Consider the following 19,448-nt stretch of genomic DNA (forward strand, 5'->3'; position numbering starts at 1 on the left):
ATGCATGTATTTTGCATTTGAATGTCCACATGAATTAATGCTTCAAGAGATTGAAAATTGAGACCTTTCGTTATAGTACATGCGCTCGCCACAAACATGATGTGCTCCATAGCTTGGTTGTCCATGTGATCGTTAGTACGCAGGAAACTGCCTCAAATTGACAGGAAAAAAAAAGCATTAGAAAAAGGTTATTAATTCGCTCTGTGGCGAATTGTTAGCACAAACTGACTGATTGATTTACCTTTCATCGCAGTTTGATATACTTTTGTATACCTCACACAACCAAACATTAATCCAGGTTTATGTTTCAAGACGTCACACTGCACAAGAAGACATCGAGGTCAACGCTTGTTCTCACACACTCTTCAATCATGCGCAGGGTGTCTACCAACCTGGAAAACTTAAAATTCTCAAGTAATGCGGATTATATTGAAAGAACAGGGTAATATAAAGGAAACCGTAAAAAAGTTCCTGGTCAGTAAAAATCATAAGCGAAAACGGAACGGCAGCTTGCAATGAAGCCCCATGATTGCACAACGATTGCACGTTGGTGCCGCTGCACTGAATAACGTTGCCCGATACATCACTAGGCAGCGCAGGCCACTAAGCACTCCCTGATCCGATGTAACGGTCAACATTTTGTTGAAATAGTCAGGAAAACCTTGGGAAAATTGGGGAATTCGGAATAAGTGATTTTGTAGACACCCTGTCCCATCATTCAAGTGAGCAACGTCATCTAGCACTATACAGCGAGGGTCGAATGCATCGAAGATATTTTAAATAGAATGAAAAAAATCAGTTTTGCATGCTGTGACACTGAAATTCTGATATTGACTCATTCAAAAACTCAAGTTCATCTCGATGAACCTATACGTTAATTGCAGTGTCTGAGCATGCGAAACGAACTTTTACACTTATTTAATGCATGCTAGATTCATTTGGTCATCGCAGTAGACAGTTTCGGCAAAGTCGCGTGATAATTTAGAGGTATCTACTCGCACACTCCGGTATGCCAGCACGATCATTGAATGCAACACGTAAGACAAACTAAAGGGACTTCCTGTGGGCATAACGCACGTGTTGTCTCATCTGCACAGCCAGACTTGTTGCTTGGTTTTGCGTCTCACAGCTGCATCAACGAGCTCAGTATTCTTTTTACGGGCAAACCGATGAAGCCTCACTCTTGCAAACAAAGCAAATAAATCATCATAGACGTCCTCACTGCGGAGATTAAGCAGCTTTTCGACCTTCTAATGAAGAGTGATACACAACGCCTTCCCAACGTCTTATAAAACAAGACTGTGAACTGACCCCACAAAAACCTTTTCACAAGCTTGAACGAAGGAAACAAAGCAAGACGAAGGGACTGAGAGGCTTCCAAAGTCTCCTTCAGCCGTTCCTTTCACACTCAAATACAGCGACACCTGGCTCTGATCAGAAAAAGTGGCATTCTTGATTTGCAATTGAGATTGCTGAGTCACGTTTTGACATGTATGAAACTGGACAAACCTTGTTACAAGTCATCCAGCAATGAAAACCATGTCGTTAAGTGATAATAAAGAAGGATAACTACAGTATGTGAGGTCAGCTCACCGGAGGAAAGCTCACCGCAAAACCGGCGGATGCGGAGAAAACCTCACCGGCCATTGAGCGTATGCCGAGAATAGTTCACCGATATTTTTTCTTCTTTTTATATGGAGGCTGTTGGATCATTCGTGACATATATCAATTTATTTTCATTAAAATTCGTCAGCTTCGTAAAAAAGAAAATGTCCTTTTTTGTAATATTTGTTAAGCTTATTTTGTATATTGCTCCGAAATTAATAATTGCGGGCGAGTGCTTTCTGTGGCTTTCTGTGGCAACGAAAGCCTAACTAAAAGCTTTATGAACTTGAAGAACAGGAAAAAGTTAAAAAAAAAACTCAATGATGACTGCCTAAAACCTAAAAATCAATCAATCAATCATTTTATTTACGTCTGTACACGAATACAGGCACTGGAGGCATGAACAAAAAGCCGACAGGCGTCGGCTTGACGAGGTTCACGCCCCCTTTTTTGGCAAACGGCAAGCAATTGAAAGAAAAAGAAAAAAAAAAGTCAGATACTTAAAAAAAATCACTGTAACAATAGTCAAAATACACGTTTAAAATTGGGCTATAGATTACAATGTCAAGGGAAAAAATACTCTATACGCTAGAATACAATGGTATGACATAAATATTCATAGAAACATCAGTTTAAAGGAATGAGATATTAAATGTTCGATGATAATGTTATTTTCAAATAAATGGTTTCGTAAAAAAGGAAGGCGATGTTTTAGCATTTGAGTTCCATAAGTTGTTCGACTGAATGGTATCCTCCATACTTCTTCGTGACGTACGTACGTTATAAGGTCTAATATTTATTGTTAATTCTGCTATGTTACTAATGTCAGGCGTCTTTTGTTTAATACTTGCTATATATCGAATAAGTAAAGTGTATTCGTACAGTTTGTTTAAGGATAGGACGTTCAATGATTTAAGCAATGGTTTCGTGTGGGTTGATTGGGGTTTCGTGTTGGTTGATTATAGCTCGGATTGCCTTCTTTTGAAGAATCGTTAATTTGTCCAAGTTAGTTGTAGTTGATGTGCCCCAGACCAAGTGACAATAATTCAAATGTGACATGAATAAAAAATTGTAAATGAGAAGCTTAATTTTGACTGTTCAAACTTGAACGGAACTTGTTGAGAATGCCAACAACACTTGAAATATTTTTTTATTACACTTTGAATGTGGGTGTCCCATGACATGTTTTCATTAAACATTACACCTAAGGTTTTTACATTCGGGACGACTTGAATGATAGAGGGGCCAAGTTTCAGGCGCAAGTTAATATTTACCAATTTATTATGTGGCTTAAAAATAATCGCTTTTGTTTTAGATGTATTAATTAGTAGAGCGTTTGCTTCATTCCATTTATGTAAATATTCCAGTGTGTTGTTAGTGGTTTCTGCAAGTGTGTCGATATTGTTAGCTGAAAAAAGTAGTGTTGTGTCATGAGCATAAATGATGAAAGTGGTGCTTGGGCTAATCTAAACAATGTCGTTTATTTAAATGTTAAGCAGAAGTGGGCCTAATATACTTCCTTGAGGGACACCTGTTTTTAACGCTTGAAAGTCTGAAGAATAGTTCTTTATAAAAACAAATTGTTTACGAAATTCTAAATACGATGTCAACAGGTTTAGGGTTAGTCCACGGAAACCATAAAACTGAAGTTTATTAATTAAGGTGGTATGATTTATGCGATCAAATGCCTTAGAGAAATCAACAAAGACACCAAGAGTTAAAAGTTTTTGTTCGAATGATTTTAAGATGAATTCTTTTTTAATTAGTAGTGCGAGTTCAGTTGATCGACCCTTCCTGAAACCATATTGTGATGAGGTTATGAGCGAGAAACGGTCACAAAAAGAAGTCATACGACGATGAATAATTTTCTCTAGGCACTTCGAAAACACAGGAAGAATGGAAATTGGTCTGTAGTTTGAATGATCGTTTTTGTCTCCACCTTTGAAAATAACTATAACTTTCGCAATTTGCATTGTTTTAGAAAAGATTCCGGATGAAATTGAAATGTTGAAAATATGGGTAATTATGGGTGTTAGTATGTCCAGTACATATTTAACAGGCTTGATTAGAATGTTGTCAATATCAGTACACTTGCTATTTTGAATTGTGTTAAACATATGAAAAACCTCATGTTCATCAGTGGGGGCGAGGAAAGCGCTGCTCTCATTCGGCGTTCCTAAGTAAATTGGTGCATCGCAGTTTTGTGTGCCCTGTACTAGGTTTGCAAAATAATTGTTAAATGAATCAGCTAGGGCCTTTTCTCGTAAGGTTGATTCTCCGACCTTTATCTCGGTTACATTGTTTAGCTGTGCTGACCAGTTCAATAACTTATTGATTGTTTTCCATGTCTGGTCTGGCCTGGACATTGACTGGCCATTAAACAAGCATAGAAGATAGTTATCTTTCAACTTTCTCAGAAGCTTTGTCAGCCGATTTCTATAGGCTTTAAAACAGCATAAATCATCAGAATCTCTGCTCTTTAAAGATTTTCCGTATAACCTGTTATTTTTCCTTATCATTTTTAAGCATTCTCTGGTTATCCAAGGTTTTTGTCGGGAACTTTTTGGGCGAATAGGCTGGTATTTATATGCTATGTTTTATATACGCGTAAATTTTGTTAAGAAGGTATCGTATGCGTCATCAAGATTACCCAAGTTATAAATTTCCTTCCAGTCTGTGGTGTTTACTAAGGACCTACATTTTTCGAGGGTGGTTGCGTTTACATTTTGGAACGTTGGTAGATCTTCAGTCTTATTTTTTTTGTTCGGAGTGGCGTGGATTGTAAACCTGTACAGTGGCAGATGGTCGCTTAGCTGTGCGTTGATAACTCCGCCAGACGTGTTGCGTGTATCAGTGTTGGTAACGAACAAATCTATCAGTGTTGATCAGGAGTTTGTTATGTGAGTTGGTGAGGTAATAACATTCACACAACCACTAGATTCAAGTATAGATGAAAATGAGCACTGCGCACTTGAGGGACGTAGCATATCTATATTAAAGTCGCCGCAAAGAAAAAGAGCATATTGACCGAAATTTACAAAATCGAGAAACCTCTCTAGGTGTGAAAAGAAACCTTCGATATTACCATTTGGGGGTCTATACATAACACTAAACACTAGTTGTTCACATTTCAACGATAATACTTCTAGGTCATCGGAAAGAAATGAAAAACATGATAAACTCTCACAGCAAAGGGTATTCGTAACATATATCAACACTCCCCCACCACGTTTGCTTTCACGGTTTAAAAAGTATGCCTTGTAGTGATTCATTTGAGCTACCTTTAGCTCATTTTGGTACCAAGTTTCAGTTAGCATGATGATGTCAAACTGAAAACTGAACTCCTGTAAAAGTATACAAAGTTCATCTTCCTTGTTCCGCGCGGAACATAAATTCGAATGAAAAAAAGATAGCTTACTACCTTTACAAGATATAAAGTTTGTGGTTATCTGATTTTGTGTTAGTTCGGCTGAGAAAGCCATCATAAAAACAAGACAAAAAGAAAACAGCTTTGTAAACCGGGTAGAATAATATCGAACATGTCACACTAATTTAGGAAGGTCATCGGTGCTAGTGATAGAAACAATGCTGGAGTTTTCCGTTTTGCGCATATATATTTTGCCTCCCCTCGCCCAAGCAAATTTCCATTTCAGCTCGTGTTTTTTCGAAACTGTCATTCCCAGAAGCTTTTTTAGTTCGGGGCACAAATGCTCATTAACGTAGATAGCGGTACGTGACGCATGACCGAGGTCAGCATTTGTCATTCGTTTTTTCCGTGCTTTTTCGATGACCGCGTCTCTTTTTGAGCGAAGAACGAACTGAGCAATGACGTTGCGACATGCTGATTCCTTGCCTGCTGGCACGCGGTGGCAAATGTCAACGTCACTTTCCGCAATCGGTTCCTCGATCAGCTCGCCGATCTTCTGCAAAACAGCGGCCAAGTTTTCGCCTCGAACCTCGGGAACGTTTTTATCTCAATATTTCGATTTCTGGAATATTGTTCACAGAGTGTGAGCCTCTGGCCGTTTTGCTCAGCGTGTTTTTCTATGTTCTCGCATTCCCGTCGCAGCGCAGCGTTCTCAGTCTTCAAGTTAGTGTTTTCTTTTTTAACGGTGGTTACCTCTTTCCTCCGATCTTCAAAATCTTTGTTGAAGTTTTCAAAACTAGCCTTGATCTCTCTCAATTCCTTCCTTAGGTCCCTTTCAAAGGAGCTACGAAATTCGCGTAGATCTTGTTTAATTTCTTTTTTTCAGGTCGTCGCAGAGTTTTGCAAGGTCAGCGCTCATTTCAACGCTTCAAGCACAAAGACAAAAACACGCTAAAGACGCTAAAGGCAGCGACGTCAGCGGATTGCTCAACGGTAAAACGTGTTAAGAAAGATATTGATTCCAACCTGTGAATGTTTGCAGGGTGTAAATTATGATGTGGACGATTCGCTGCCGCCGCTGCCAAAGTGGTGGTCACAGCCCGCAGCCTCCTTTATGCTGGTCCTGGTGGTGGCGCTGTGTTGTCCCGTCCAATTCCGTCTAATGGCTTCGCAGCCGGATGTTGATTGCGCTTGGTGGATTCGGCACGTGGCAGATGGGTTCCGTGAATGACGATGTTCCAGTGCTTCTCGTCGATGGACTCTGTGAATGTTTGAAGGGTGTAAATTATGATGTGGACGATTCGCTGGCGCCGCCGCTTTCGGCGAAGCTGTAAATGCCGAAACCCCAAAAGTGCATGCGCAACAACGCGGTGCCTGAAATTCTCTTTGAAGCTTTTGTTAACCTTTAAAAACAGGATAAAACAGTCAATAGGATATCCAGGCTTCCTTCTTCCACGGACATGCACACCTTCTAGCCGTTCGTTCTGGTGTTTCCACACGTTCCCTTTGCGTGATAGTGCCGTTCTACGGTGAGCCACCCATGACCTTCAGAGCTGCACACTGGCACCGTTGTCACTCGTGAGCTAGCAGTCTTCTGTAAGGTAGCAAATAGGGCGAGTTGGTAAACGTTATATATGATGAAATGATGAAAACCGCTCAAACGACGACGACGGAGTGAAGACAAAAAACACGACACGCAGAAGCTGTTCTCGCAACTAAAGTTTTGTTAGTGAAATTAACAGCAAGAAAACAGCGTAGCCGACAGTGATCACATTAACAAACACCTAGGTATTTATTAGCCATTTATTAGGCTCTACACAATATTTGGAGCTGAAACAGTTCACACACCGCTATTCATATTAGCTCGCAATAAACAAACCTCTTTATCTGACAGAGCCCTCGACGCCGCACCCTCAGCTGTCAATAAATTGTTGCCTTTTTTAACGGTGTACGATGTTCTGATTTCATACTTGCGGCTTCGTTAATTTACAGAATGGGTGATTACTAATTTATGAGGAATTAGTAAATATGCCCAATGAACTTCACGAATATTACAAAAAAGAGGACATATTTTAATGAAGTGACGAATGCGAATTGTGTTCAAATGCCACGTTTGACGCAGAATCAAGCTAAGCTAAAAAAGAATCGGTGAGCTTTCCTCCGCATCCGCTGAAAGGCCGGTGATCTTTTCTCCGCATCTGCCGGTTTTGCGGCGAGTTTTTCTCCGGTGAGCTAATCTCCGGTGAGCTTTTCTCCGGTAAGCCTTTCTCCGGTGAGCTTTTCTCCGGTGTGCTTTTCTCCAGTGAGCTTTTCTCCGCCGCCCGACTCGAAGGGTCCGCAGCGGTCCATCGCAAGGTGAAACAAGGTACGCAGAGACTAAAGTCAAAGGAAATGAGCGGGCATCTGCTAGCTTGCTTGTAACCCTAACCCACTTGAATGTAAAACATTTAACACAGAAAACAAGCACCGCAACAAAGACCAAGTAAGAGGCAAACTTACACGTAAAATGCAGTATAAAAAAAAAACTGTCGGAGCAAAGCGCAAGAGAAGAGAGAAGTGAATCTCGCTTTGTTTTAATGCCGAAGCAAACCCATAATTCGCGCTTCAAAGGAGTGCGCGCGAATGAACGTGGAAGGCAGCAGGGTTGGCCACCTGCATGCTAAAAACGCTCTTCGAACTATAAGAAAACAATAATTGATCACCTTTTGACGGCGTGGCGGCGTGCGAGTCAACGAGCTATCGGAGCTCTGCGAGTTATGAGTCGCCCTCTGCTCCCAGATCTCACTCAGTGCGCGCGGGTGCATCCTCTTAACCGTCGCTCGCAAAAAAAAAAAAAAAAAAACAAGACAGGAATGACGATGAGGAGCCGTGCAAGGCGGTTTCTTTCATTGCCGCTCCCTTCGTTTCCTTTGCTTGGTGCTTGGTTTATTTTTTTGATCTCGTGTAACACTCCTGCGCGTCCGCGAAAGGCGTCACTGTTTCCCCCCCCCCCTCCGCCCTTTCCCTTGTGATCTTTGCTCTGACGCTTGTTTTTTGTATAGCGTTTTTTTTGCGTACAAGTCTGTTATGATCCACGCGGGCTAGCAGTTTCTCGCTCATTTTATTTCGGAGCAACTGACTCACTGACTGGCTCGGTTTAGCCAAAAGAAACCCCCCCCCCCGCCCCGCGCCCCCCCCCCCCCCCGAAAAAAAAAAAATATATATATATATACATATATATATATAAAATAAAATAAATAACCGGGCCCATTCCATTCCCATTCCATTCCGGTCAAGAGGCATCTAATTCCATTCCCATTCCATTCCCCTCAACGTTGCCGCCTTTCCATTCCCACTCCATTCCGGGGGTCGCGAAAATACGGAATGATTCCGGGAATCATTCCAACTCCGGAGTGGCAACTCCGCAACACTGGTCAGTTCCCGAACACACAAATATTATCTCTGTCCTAACAGAAGATCCTTGCAGCGCTAAGATAATTCGTAGCCTCCCTAGCCCAATTTAAGACACTAAGTTTTTCCGAAAAATATACAACTTTGTCCTCCTCGATGGTCTCCTCTACAAACGAAGTAACCTCCCTGACGGCGCGCGACACCTACTTGTAATCCCGAAACAGTTACGATACACCGTTCTCAAGATTTTCCATGACCAGCGCGCAGTGGGTCACCTGGGCACTTACAAGACCTACGCCCGCCTCCGGTCCCGTTACTTCTGGCCCAGCACGTATCGGGCGACCAAGAAGTATGTGCACGCGTGGGTTCCTTGCCAACACCACAGACCTCCGCGACACGCATCATATGAACAGTTGACGCCCCTGCCTTGTTCAGAGAGGCCTTTCGAACGAGTCGGTATTGACCTCTACGGGCCACTACAGAAGAGTTCGACTGGCCACCGGTTCATATATATATATATATATATATATATATATATATATATATATATATATATATATATGCCAATACAACACTTGAGACGGTTGTTGGAGTTTTTAAAACATATTATTCGTAAAGTTCGTCGTCGTTTCGGCCTCAGACAGACCTTTTTCAAGAGTGGTTACATTTGACGAAATATTATCACACCTTGGTTACATTACGTGGCCCATGACTTCAAGGGATTATGCTAATTCAATACGCCTGGCTTCTTCAAGAGCCTCACGATAGACTCGACACAGTTATCGCAACAAAAACCGATTATCTGGGGCCTAGCCCGAAGGATAAGCCCACGGCGAAAACCTGGCCAGAAATAAAAAAATGTGCAACATTGCAAAATTTGACTGAACGAAAACGGAGAGGCAGCCACAAAACTGCAGGCGCCAAATGCGCGGCAAAGGTCAACGCAAAAACAAAAAAAAAAACAAAAAAAACACACACATTTGGGAAAACACGTAACCAGCTGCCTTTTCCGTTAAAAAATATTAGAACGACCCCTATATAAAATAAATCGTGTACGCTCACGCAAATACAGGAGGAGCGTGTTTGTTAACAGTGTGACTGGAAGACAATGCCGGGATGTTTATTGATCCCGGTTTTGATAGTGTTGAACTTGTAAATAAGGTACGATTCTTTTTGTTCCGGGACCTCGGTTGCTTTTCAAACTGGTCTGTAAAAATGTAACTTGGAGCTTATCGAATGAATGTTCTGTATTGCTAACATGTTTTCATGTTTTCAAACGGCAAGTGTGGGGCTTGATTTTCCATGCGATCTGTGATTATTAAACCGCAATCGGAAAGGTGTCTGTCTGGCCCATGTACTGTGCGCCGCAAGTGCTGCATTGTAAAAAGTATACTAAATTACTGGTGTCACAATTCAAGTTGCCATAATTTTTGTAGGTGAAGTTGGAGTTTGTACTTTTTATGGAGGTTTTCGGTGTTACGTATGGGCAGACTGCACATCGCGACTTTCCGCATGGCAGACTTCCAGTGCTCTCAGTGGCAGTTGTCTTGGACCTAACTAAGGAATCCTTAATGGTGCGCGAGCTTCTGTACACCACACGGGAAACGGTAGTAAAAACTTTTGCGACGCGTTCACTTTGTAGTAGATCATTCGAATGTTTCCTTAATATGGCGGTGGCATTCGGAGACTTATGGCTGAAGGTCGGCACGCGGCTGGCCTGTCGGCTTGTTTCCACCTGGGGACCGCTGTCACCTAACAAGTGGTCGCGATCGAGGGCGCGCGCCATGCTAATTGCGTCATTTAGGATGTTTTCTGCGTACTTCTGTTCTTTTAGAACCTCGCGTAGTTGATTAGTGTTGGAGTCAAAATCATCGTTACTAAAACATGCACGCTTAAACCCATGAGCCTGGCTGTACGGAATACTGGTTCGGCAAGGTCGAGGATGGCAACTGTCGAAGTGCAAATATCTCTGGCTGTCCGTGGGCTTTCGATACACTTGAGTGACCATAGTTGTGTCCTTAATTTTTACTCTAACGTCTAAGAAATTAACGTCAGCTTTTGAGTAACTGTGTGAAGCGAATGGAATGGTGCGCGGTGTTAAAGTCTGCGGCAAACTTGAGAAGCTTATTTTCTGCGTGTGACCAGGTAAAAAATGAGTCATCAATATACCTTCTGTAGAACATTGGTTGGAGCGAGCAGGATGCGAGAAAAGTCGATTCTAGGTCACCCATAAATATATTTGCACAATTCGGAGTCATTTACCTGCCAATTGCGGTACCTCTAGTTTGAAGGAAAAATTTGCCGTCCAATTCAAAACTGGAGAGAGAGGTAGGCGTTTATCAAACAATGATGCCAACCAGCGCCTGGTACTGGTTGGCTACATTGTGGAATGAAGGGAAGCGAAAATCATAAAAATAGAAGAGAGAAAGGTAAACAGAAAAAGGTAGACGGAAAAAACACACAAAACCAAAGTATTAATTAAGGAATTAATTTAAAAAAAACCACTAACGAAAATGTTTCAATATGAATTGTCATTGGCCATTGCTGTTTATTTACTCTCCTACAGTTTCTTCTGTAAGCGAGTAGCTGTTAGAAATTTCAGCAAAGCTTTCGTAGCTTTTTACCCATCAGCAGCAGAAATCCATCGACTCAGCAGAGTACGAATGCTTACGTCTTGTTCATTTTCTAGCCTCAGGTCTGTCTTTATTATCTCCCTTTCACGGCTGTAGCCCTTGCATTCACACAGCACATGTTCGGTGTTATATGTGACTCCGCACGAAGCACATTCAGACGACTCAGCTCTACCGATTTTATGAAGGTAGCTCTGGTGTGTGCCACATTCAGTGTCAAGTGATGTAGGACCGTCTCGGCTGCCCTTGGTAGTCCTCCTGGTGCCAGAAATTCAAGTTTGGGATCGATATCGTAAAGATAGCAGCGATGATATCGAGGATATCTTTTATCAAGTTATTTGCATTTTACCTAGATAACAGAATTGACACAGTAATAGCGCTCACATACGCGTTTTGAGCAGCTGTCAGCGATAACAATTCCGGTTATACCAAAGTGACCAGGAACCACTGTATAATAAAGTAGTGCCCTTTGCATGAAGCTTGGCGAGCTGCTTCCAGAATATCCTGTGCGAGTTGCAAGTTCGGGCTACATTTCTCCATCGCAGAGAGGGTGTGTGTGTAACAGATTTAGAGACCGCAATGATTGCCCAAAAACTAGGACTCTCGGCTCCCACGTGTGCAGCAGATGCTTGAATTGATGGGAACGTGGCTCAACCTTTCTTTTAAGCATGCGTCTAGAGACGGAATGTATGCTCCCAGAGTTGATGATGCGGACATTGTAGACCCGACGGTGAAGACATGTCTAAATTAGGCATAAGTTCGGTTCATGTATTCCAATACTGTCTGCTTAATCACGGGGGCGGGCATTGTTTTCTTCGAAGCGATTCCCGGAACACTCATTTTGATTTCTAAGCCAGGGTACCTCCACGGTGGATAGCTTGGAACTACTGCAACTTCAAAAGAAGTCTGGATGTAATCCCTAAGAGTGTGATAACTTGTGCAAAGCCAGATGATGGCCTGTCCTTTGCAATATTTGTGAGCTGAAGCTTATATGTACAAGATTTGTGACGAAGATGAGCTCTTATCGTTTCTTGCGTTCTTAAAACGGCTGGTGATATCGCTCGTGCTTCCGCAAGTGATCCCAATTTACAAGTGCCTTTCGGCAGTCCTATAGGGCTACCGAAAGGCACTTGTAAATTGGGATTATAAACATGTGCGAAGAGCTTGTGCTTGAATACTTTCGAGTTCTTTTAGAAGAGGACATGACATGTTTTGCATAACAGGCAGGCTGTAGAGCAGAAGTCCGAGAAATAAGGCATTATAAAAGGCAAGGAGTGCGGAGAAAGAGCATACCCACTTGGTTCCACTAATCATCCTGATTATATTGATGAAAGAGGAGAGCGTCTTTTTAAGGTGTTTTACACGGGTGCTCCAGGTCAGCTGCCTATTGAGAGTGGCACCCAGGAAAGAATGTTTTGACATATGGAATTTTCTTTCCGTCTATTTCAATTGGGTATTTGTCTGTGTGTCTTTTTTTTTTGTGAATGCCATCATTGCTGACTTGTCCGGCGATATGTGAAGACCTCGGAGGTGTAGGTATCGAGCGGTAATGTTAATGGTTTTCTGTAGTCTTGCTTTGTTGATGTACAGAAACCTACTGCATGTCCAGAAGCAGATATCCCCATATGTAGACACGTGAGCGGTTTTCGGGAGAATTTTCAGGAGACCTATGAGAGAAATGCTAGAAAGCATGGGGCTGAGAGACACCTTCCTGTCGTACTCCGGTATTAATATGATGACAACCGGTGTTGCCGTCATGTGTCGTCATGTAGACTTCTCTTTCTTTTATGTAACTGGCTATCCATTTGTATACACGTCCTCCAAATCCAAGGGACCTCATATCTTAAAGAATAGGGTTGTATTCTACACAGTCAAATGCCGATTTTATGTCCACAAATAAGCTTTTTTTTATTTACTACCTTCATTTGTTCAATGCTAGTTACTAAGTCAATAATGTTGTCCATGCCGCTTCTTCCGCGTCGAAATTTATTCATGGACGAAGGATATAGATCTCTATTTTCTAGATCACATTCGATACGGGTAAGCAGCATTCACTCCATTACTTTGCTTATGCAACTTGTTCATATTGTCGGACAGTAGGAGTTAATGTCTAAAAATTCAAAACTATTTAGCTCAAGGACCAGGCTCGAAAGGGCAGCCAGAACGTGGCCCACCGGGAAGTCATCCCTCCCGTGGGCTTCATATGCCCTTACAAGCGCCTCTATGCTGTCTTTATGAAGAATATTGGTGTACAGATCAGTTACATCCATTGTCACTACAGCAGCGCCTCTGGGTATTTTAATTATAGAAATATCTTTGAGAAAGTGAGTCGTGTCACGAATGTACGACGGGAAAGTAGGCGGGATGTGTCTTACGAGGGTTATCAACGAAACTAGACATTGACTCGCTGAGCGTTCCTGGGCCCGATATGATGGGGCAGCCGGAATTCCCTTCTTTATGGATTTAAGGTATCATATTGAAGCGCCCAGGTACGGCGCGTTTAGCAGTTAGCCCCGGTAAAGTTTTGTCGCTAATTTTATATTGTCTCTCCAGCTGGATAAGTTGCTGATGTATAAATTTGGAATGCTGACTAGTTGGATCGTTGTTTAGATGACTGTTGAACTTGGTATCATTTAGTTGTCTATAGCCTTCTTTTATGTAATCCGAGATGTTGAGTATAACTATGGCACTCTCTTTGTCAGCTGGTTCGATTATATATTTTCTGTTACCTAGATCCTTGAGCGCCTTGCGTTCGCGAAGCGAGAAGTTATAGTGATGCGGTTTCTGATTTCTATAAGCTGACAAAATGACCTTTTGGACCGCACCGAAATAAAGGTCTAGATGGTTATCTCTGTTTGGACCGGGAGTTCAGCCGGACGATGTCGAAGGCAGAGGAGATGCGCCCTTGGTGGGGCTTCTCAAAGAAGAATTCCTGAAGCCGAAGGCTTCGTGTGAAATAATTGAGATCCTGGAGGAACGTGACATTGTCGTGGTCAGGCAGAAGTTAAGACCTCTTGAGACGAGGAACTCTTCGTCGTGAGTTAGCTCTACACTATAAAAATTAAGTATGTTGCTACGATCAAGAGAGATATTCTGCATGTCCCGTCCACTCACCGTCGTCAGGAAATATTTAACAGAATCCCTGGCTAGCTTGCAATTATTTACCTCCCTGATGACCCCACGTTTCTTTTCTTCAAATGATTTTAGGGCTGAGGTTTCACGCGGTGACAGTTCGTTGGCGCGAAGCACAGTACTTCTAGCCTTTGAACATTGGTCGAAGTTGTGTGGCAGTGATTTTTAACTATTTTTACTAAATCGAGAGAAGCATTAGGAAGCCCCGCGTGCCATTTTCTTAAATCGGTCTCGGAGAGGTTTGTCATACCAGGTGGATTTTTTTTTTTTTTTTTTTGTAAACCCCTGGGAGCATTGCGCGCGTCGAAGCAAGTGTGAAGGTATGCGGAATGTGGCTCGTGGCGTATCCTTTTGTTCGCCCACTTCCTATTTTCTGAAACAACATGTGGTGAAAAGTTAACAGGTATCTCAATCAAAAACAGACGGAGATTGTGATGTGCTAGGCGGAGACCGTCAATCTTGTGACAAGCAGAAAGTCGCGTTGTAAGGCTTGCGCGCTTGAGGGGCAGGCTCGGCGATCTGACTCCTCTGTCCGGCAGGGCGTCCGCCGGCACCGTCTTCTAAGCAGTTGGAGCCTGTCGTTTTTTGGCTGCCTCTCGGTTTTCGTTCAGTCAAATTTTGCAGTGTTGTACAATTTTTTTTTCCTGGCCAGCTTTACGCCGGTGTTCATCATTCTTGCTAGGCCCCGAATAAGCGGCTTTTGTGGCGATAACTGTGTCGAGTCTATCGTGGGGCTCTTGAAGGAGCCAGGTGTTTTGAATTAACATAATCCCGTGACGTCACGGGCCACTTGATGTAGCCAAGGTGTGTCAATATTTTGTCAAATGTAACTCATCTTCAAAAAGGTCCGTCTCAGGCCGAACGTTTGACGCACTTTACGAATAATATGTTTTAAAAACTTCAACAACCGTCTCTGATTATAATGCAATTAAATGCAAAGGTGCAAGTGAGCTGGACAAGAATGACGAAAATAATCCCTGGAGAAGGGGGACAAGGAGGACAAAGGACAAACATAAATCTCCAAACACAGCTAGGTGACTAGTTGGCGACCGAAAAAATCCGCCTGGTCCGGGTATTGAACCCGGGACCTCTCCATTCCAAGTGGAGCGCTCTACCAATTGAGCTAACCAGGGGTTAGACGTCAGTAGAGCAAACGGGTTTTATCAGCCGCCACCAGTCGTACACCAACAAGGGTGAAGCGCGCAATTTAATGTTATGATTATAATGCAATTAAATGCAAAGGTGCAAGTGAGCTGGACAAGAATGACGAAAATAATCCCTGGAGAAGGGGGACAAGGGGGACAAAGGACAAACATAAATCTCCAAACACAGCTAGGTGACTAGTTGGCGACCGAAAAAATCCGCCTGGTCCGGGTATTGAACCCGGGACCTCTCCATTCCAAGTGGAGCGCTCTACCAACTGAGCTAACCAGGGGTTAGACGTCAGTAGAGCAAACGGGTTTTATCAGCCGCCACCAGTCGTACACCAACAAGGGTGAAGCGCGCAATTTAATGTTATGATTATAATGCAATTAAATGCAAAGGTGCAAGTGAGCTGGACAAGAATGACGAAAATAATCCCTGGAGAAGGGGGACAAGGGGGACAAAGGACAAACATAAATCTCCAAACACAGCTAGGTGACTAGTTGGCGACCGAAAAAATCCGCCTGGTCCGGGTATTGAACCCGGGACCTCTCCATTCCAAGTGGAGCGCTCTACCAACTGAGCTAACCAGGGGTTAGACGTCAGTAGAGCAAACGGGTTTTATCAGCCGCCACCAGTCGTACACCAACAAGGGTGAAGCGCGCAATTTAATGTTATGATTATAATGCAATTAAATGCAAAGGTGCAAGTGAGCTGGACAAGAATGACGAAAATAATCCCTGGAGAAGGGGGACAAGGGGGACAAAGGACAAACATAAATCTCCAAACACAGCTAGGTGATTATGTACTTTTCGTTATCCTGCGCTCCGTTTTCTCTCTCTCTCTCTTTATATATATATATATATATATATATATATATATATATATATATATATATATATATATATATATATATATATATATATATATATATATATATATAAACTAATATGTTCAGATGAATGAAACGTACGTAATCCAATCATCTGCACATATTCGTTTATATCTTCCTCGGAGACCACGTACGATGGTGTGAAGTGCCCCTGTTGTATATTCAATAACGTGGCTCTTGATTCTCGCAGATGATGATGATACCGTGTCTCTAAAGCTCATAAACAAAGAATGCTACATGTACACGGGACGAGACAAACAGTGGGAGGATTTCTGAAGCACAAACGAGCACGTACCACGTGACACTAAGCGTCGTACCGCGTTCCACGCGGCGGCGTGTGTTTCCAGAACACCTCCGATCGGATACATTTCGTGTCTTGTGCATTAATAAGACAGGTAGGAAACGCCAGAAAGCCAAGGTGGTGTTGTGTGTGCTGGTTGGTGATCGAGCGCGCATGCCGATCGTGCAAGACGTTCGAAACATGAGCTCCGTGGAAGCGTCTGCAACGGCCCTTGCTGGCCGCGGTTCTAATCCCTCCGGTGAATCGACGAACGATGACTATAAAATTGTTTTACCACAGATGCCTACAGGAATTACGAGTGAAACATCGGTGCTTCTGCATTGCGATTTGAAAGGGCGCCCCTACCGTATCCAGGATTTTCGACAAGAGATGGCCAGGTGCGGCGTACTCGGCGACATCGCAGCACTCGGCGCATACCAAATGAATTATGTTTGGATGGCTACCCTCCGAACGGCAGAAGCAAAGAGACGACTCGTGGACGCCAAAGAACTGCAGTTGAAGGGTCTTCGGTGCCTCGTCGTGGATCCCAGCATCACGGAGGTACGGCTTCGTCTCCACTGGATTCCGTATGATGTGCCGGACGACGTTGTGGGTAAGGAATTCGAGCCGTGTGTCAAGGTCCTGGAAGTGAGCCGGGAGAAGTGGAATGTTGAAGGCTTCCGAGGGATCGAATCAACGACCAGGTGTGCGCGGATGACACTGAACTAGGCAGCACGGCCGATACCATGCCACACCAGCTTCGGATCCAAGGTGGTAACGTACTTGTTGTGATCCCTGGTCGGGCGCCCTTGTGCTTACGCTGTAAGCGCACAGGTCATATTCGACGAGAATGCAGGGCGCCGAAGTGCTCGGAGTATTTTCGCTTCGGGCATTATGGCACCGAGTGTGTCAGGTCGTACGCCAGAATGGCCAGCGGGGCCGGGACGGCCGAGACCAATGACCACGCCATGGATGCCGAGGAAGCGGAGCGTACTATCCAGGGCTTGGCACCAGAAGTTTCAACCCCTGCCAAAGAACGCAAGAGTGAAGGAAACAGCTCCTTGGAGGCAGCCAGAGAGAACGGAGTTCAACCGGAAGGCACACCTCCCAGCGGTGCCGACGTGAAACCCTCTTATGCCGGAGCAGACAAGGAATCGAACGACGCAAGCACCAACGGACCTTCAGATACGGACGACACCAGCGAGTCAACTAAGCGAACCTTCGATGACGATACGGCAGCTGGAAACGGAGGACGCCAACTACACCCCTGGATGAAACGCACGAAGAAGGGGCGTTACCAGCCCGCGCCCAACGATCCTAAAGAGGAACGTCGGCGCAGGGAAAGCAAGTAAGGCGTTCTTTGTCTGGTTCCCTGGTGTTTAATATTGCTGCATCAAGACAACTTCGACCCTGACTGCTTAGGTTTTTAGTGTCTGCACCGAAGCACAGCGCATGACTTGTGAGTCCCAATCAGCCATTACAGTTGCAACGCTGAATGTTCGTGGTTTATGCACTAGGAGAAATCAGTACCAAACACAGCAATTATTGTTGAAAGAGCAACCCGATTTCTTGGCGTTGCAAGAAACTAAATTGGCTGAGGCGGAAGAGGTAGAGGAAGCAGTCAGACCTTCCATGCCTAACTACGAAATCTGTGTGACGCATGCAGTTGGTCATTCGGCAGGGTGCTTCCTGCTTCTGAAGAAGTCGGTACCGTTGTTGCAGTTATGCGTTACTACGGACATTGAAGGACGTTCCATTATGTGTGATTTTGTGCTAACGTAATATCAATTCAGGCTTATTTGCATTTATGCCCCAAGTGTGACCACTGACCGCGTTTTATATTTTTGGCGGTTTACGTCGGTATCTTGGTTGCGATAGAGCTCTAGTCCTTGTGGGTGACTTTAATTGTGTTGTACAACAGTTGGATAGATCGCCAATAAGACGGAACGCTGATAAGAGTGAACTACTTTTGAGCGAAATGTTGGAGGATTATGACCTGATTGATGTGGGCACTGTAAACAACGCGAAGAAGGAAATGTGCTTTACCCATTTTCAAGCGTCGTCCAGTGCGCGTTTGGACAGGGTGTATATTTCTGCCCCTCTAGCAGAACATTTAGGAAAGTACCGTGTCACTCCAGTCTTTTTCTCAGACCACAGTCTGGTTATCGCGACGATAGGCGACGGAGCAGGTGAAAATGAAAAGTTTAATTGGAACCTATGGAAACTAAACATAAAGCTTCCGAAAGATAGCGTCTTTCTAAAAAACGCCGAACAGTTTTTGAAAGATGCTTTTAAAGAGCCGGGAGGGGACATTTTCGAGAAATGGGAACTGGCAAAACAAAAAATTAAGGCAATCGCCATTGAGAGGTCATTAATTCTTTCGTACAACGCCCAGTGTGAGGAACGCAGTTTAAATAAGGACTTGATAGAGCTATCTAAAGCAGAGTGCGAAATACCCGGTAATGGGGTAAAAGACGTGGAGTATGTCAGAGAAAAATTAGATCAGCTCCACCGCGAGCGCTATCGTGGTGCAGTAGTGCGCGCCCGTGCAGAAAAATACACAATGGGCGAGCAGCCCACTAAGCGTGCCTTGGCAGACGAGAAGCGTTACGCACTTCGAAACGAAATAGCCGAAATTGAATTCAAGCAAATGATTACTACGGATCCCGAGAAAATAGCACAGGCCTTCCTCGAGCATTACGCACAGCGTTTTGCTAACAAAGCGCAAGGGTGTCATACGGACGTTTATGCCCAGCTTTTAGAAAAACTGCCAAGGCTATCGAACGATGAACGCGAAGAGCTTGAGCAAGAAATTACGATCCATGAAGTGGAGCGCGCAATCGACGACCTGTTGAACTCTAAGACGCCGGGACCGGATGAATTGGGCGCAGAATTTTACAAGAACTTTAAGAGCCTAATAGCTAGGGTTTTTTTGAACGTCATTCATACTGCCTATGAAAGAGAATGTTTGCCCTTTTCGTTTTCTCGTGCCTACACTGTCCTGATACC

The 19,448-nt window shown here is 43.7% G+C and overlaps 3 non-coding genes across 3 annotated transcripts; all 3 read right to left on the bottom strand.

Annotated features, from left to right (window-relative positions):
• Positions 1–15,184: 15,184 nt before the first annotated feature.
• Positions 15,185–15,257, bottom strand: Trnap-ugg. The gene has a single exon. It is a non-coding gene; the product is annotated as a tRNA-Pro (tRNA).
• Positions 15,258–15,486: 229 nt separating this feature from the next.
• Positions 15,487–15,559, bottom strand: Trnap-ugg. Its single transcript has one exon. It is a non-coding gene; the product is annotated as a tRNA-Pro (tRNA).
• Positions 15,560–15,788: 229 nt separating this feature from the next.
• Trnap-ugg lies at positions 15,789–15,861 on the bottom strand. Its single transcript has one exon. It is a non-coding gene; the product is annotated as a tRNA-Pro (tRNA).
• Positions 15,862–19,448: the final 3,587 nt, after the last annotated feature.

Source organism: Ixodes scapularis, unplaced genomic scaffold (genome assembly GCF_016920785.2).
Source record: "Ixodes scapularis isolate PalLabHiFi unplaced genomic scaffold, ASM1692078v2 PGA_scaffold5__190_contigs__length_132052651, whole genome shotgun sequence".
Taxonomy (NCBI): Eukaryota; Metazoa; Arthropoda; class Arachnida; order Ixodida; family Ixodidae; genus Ixodes; species Ixodes scapularis.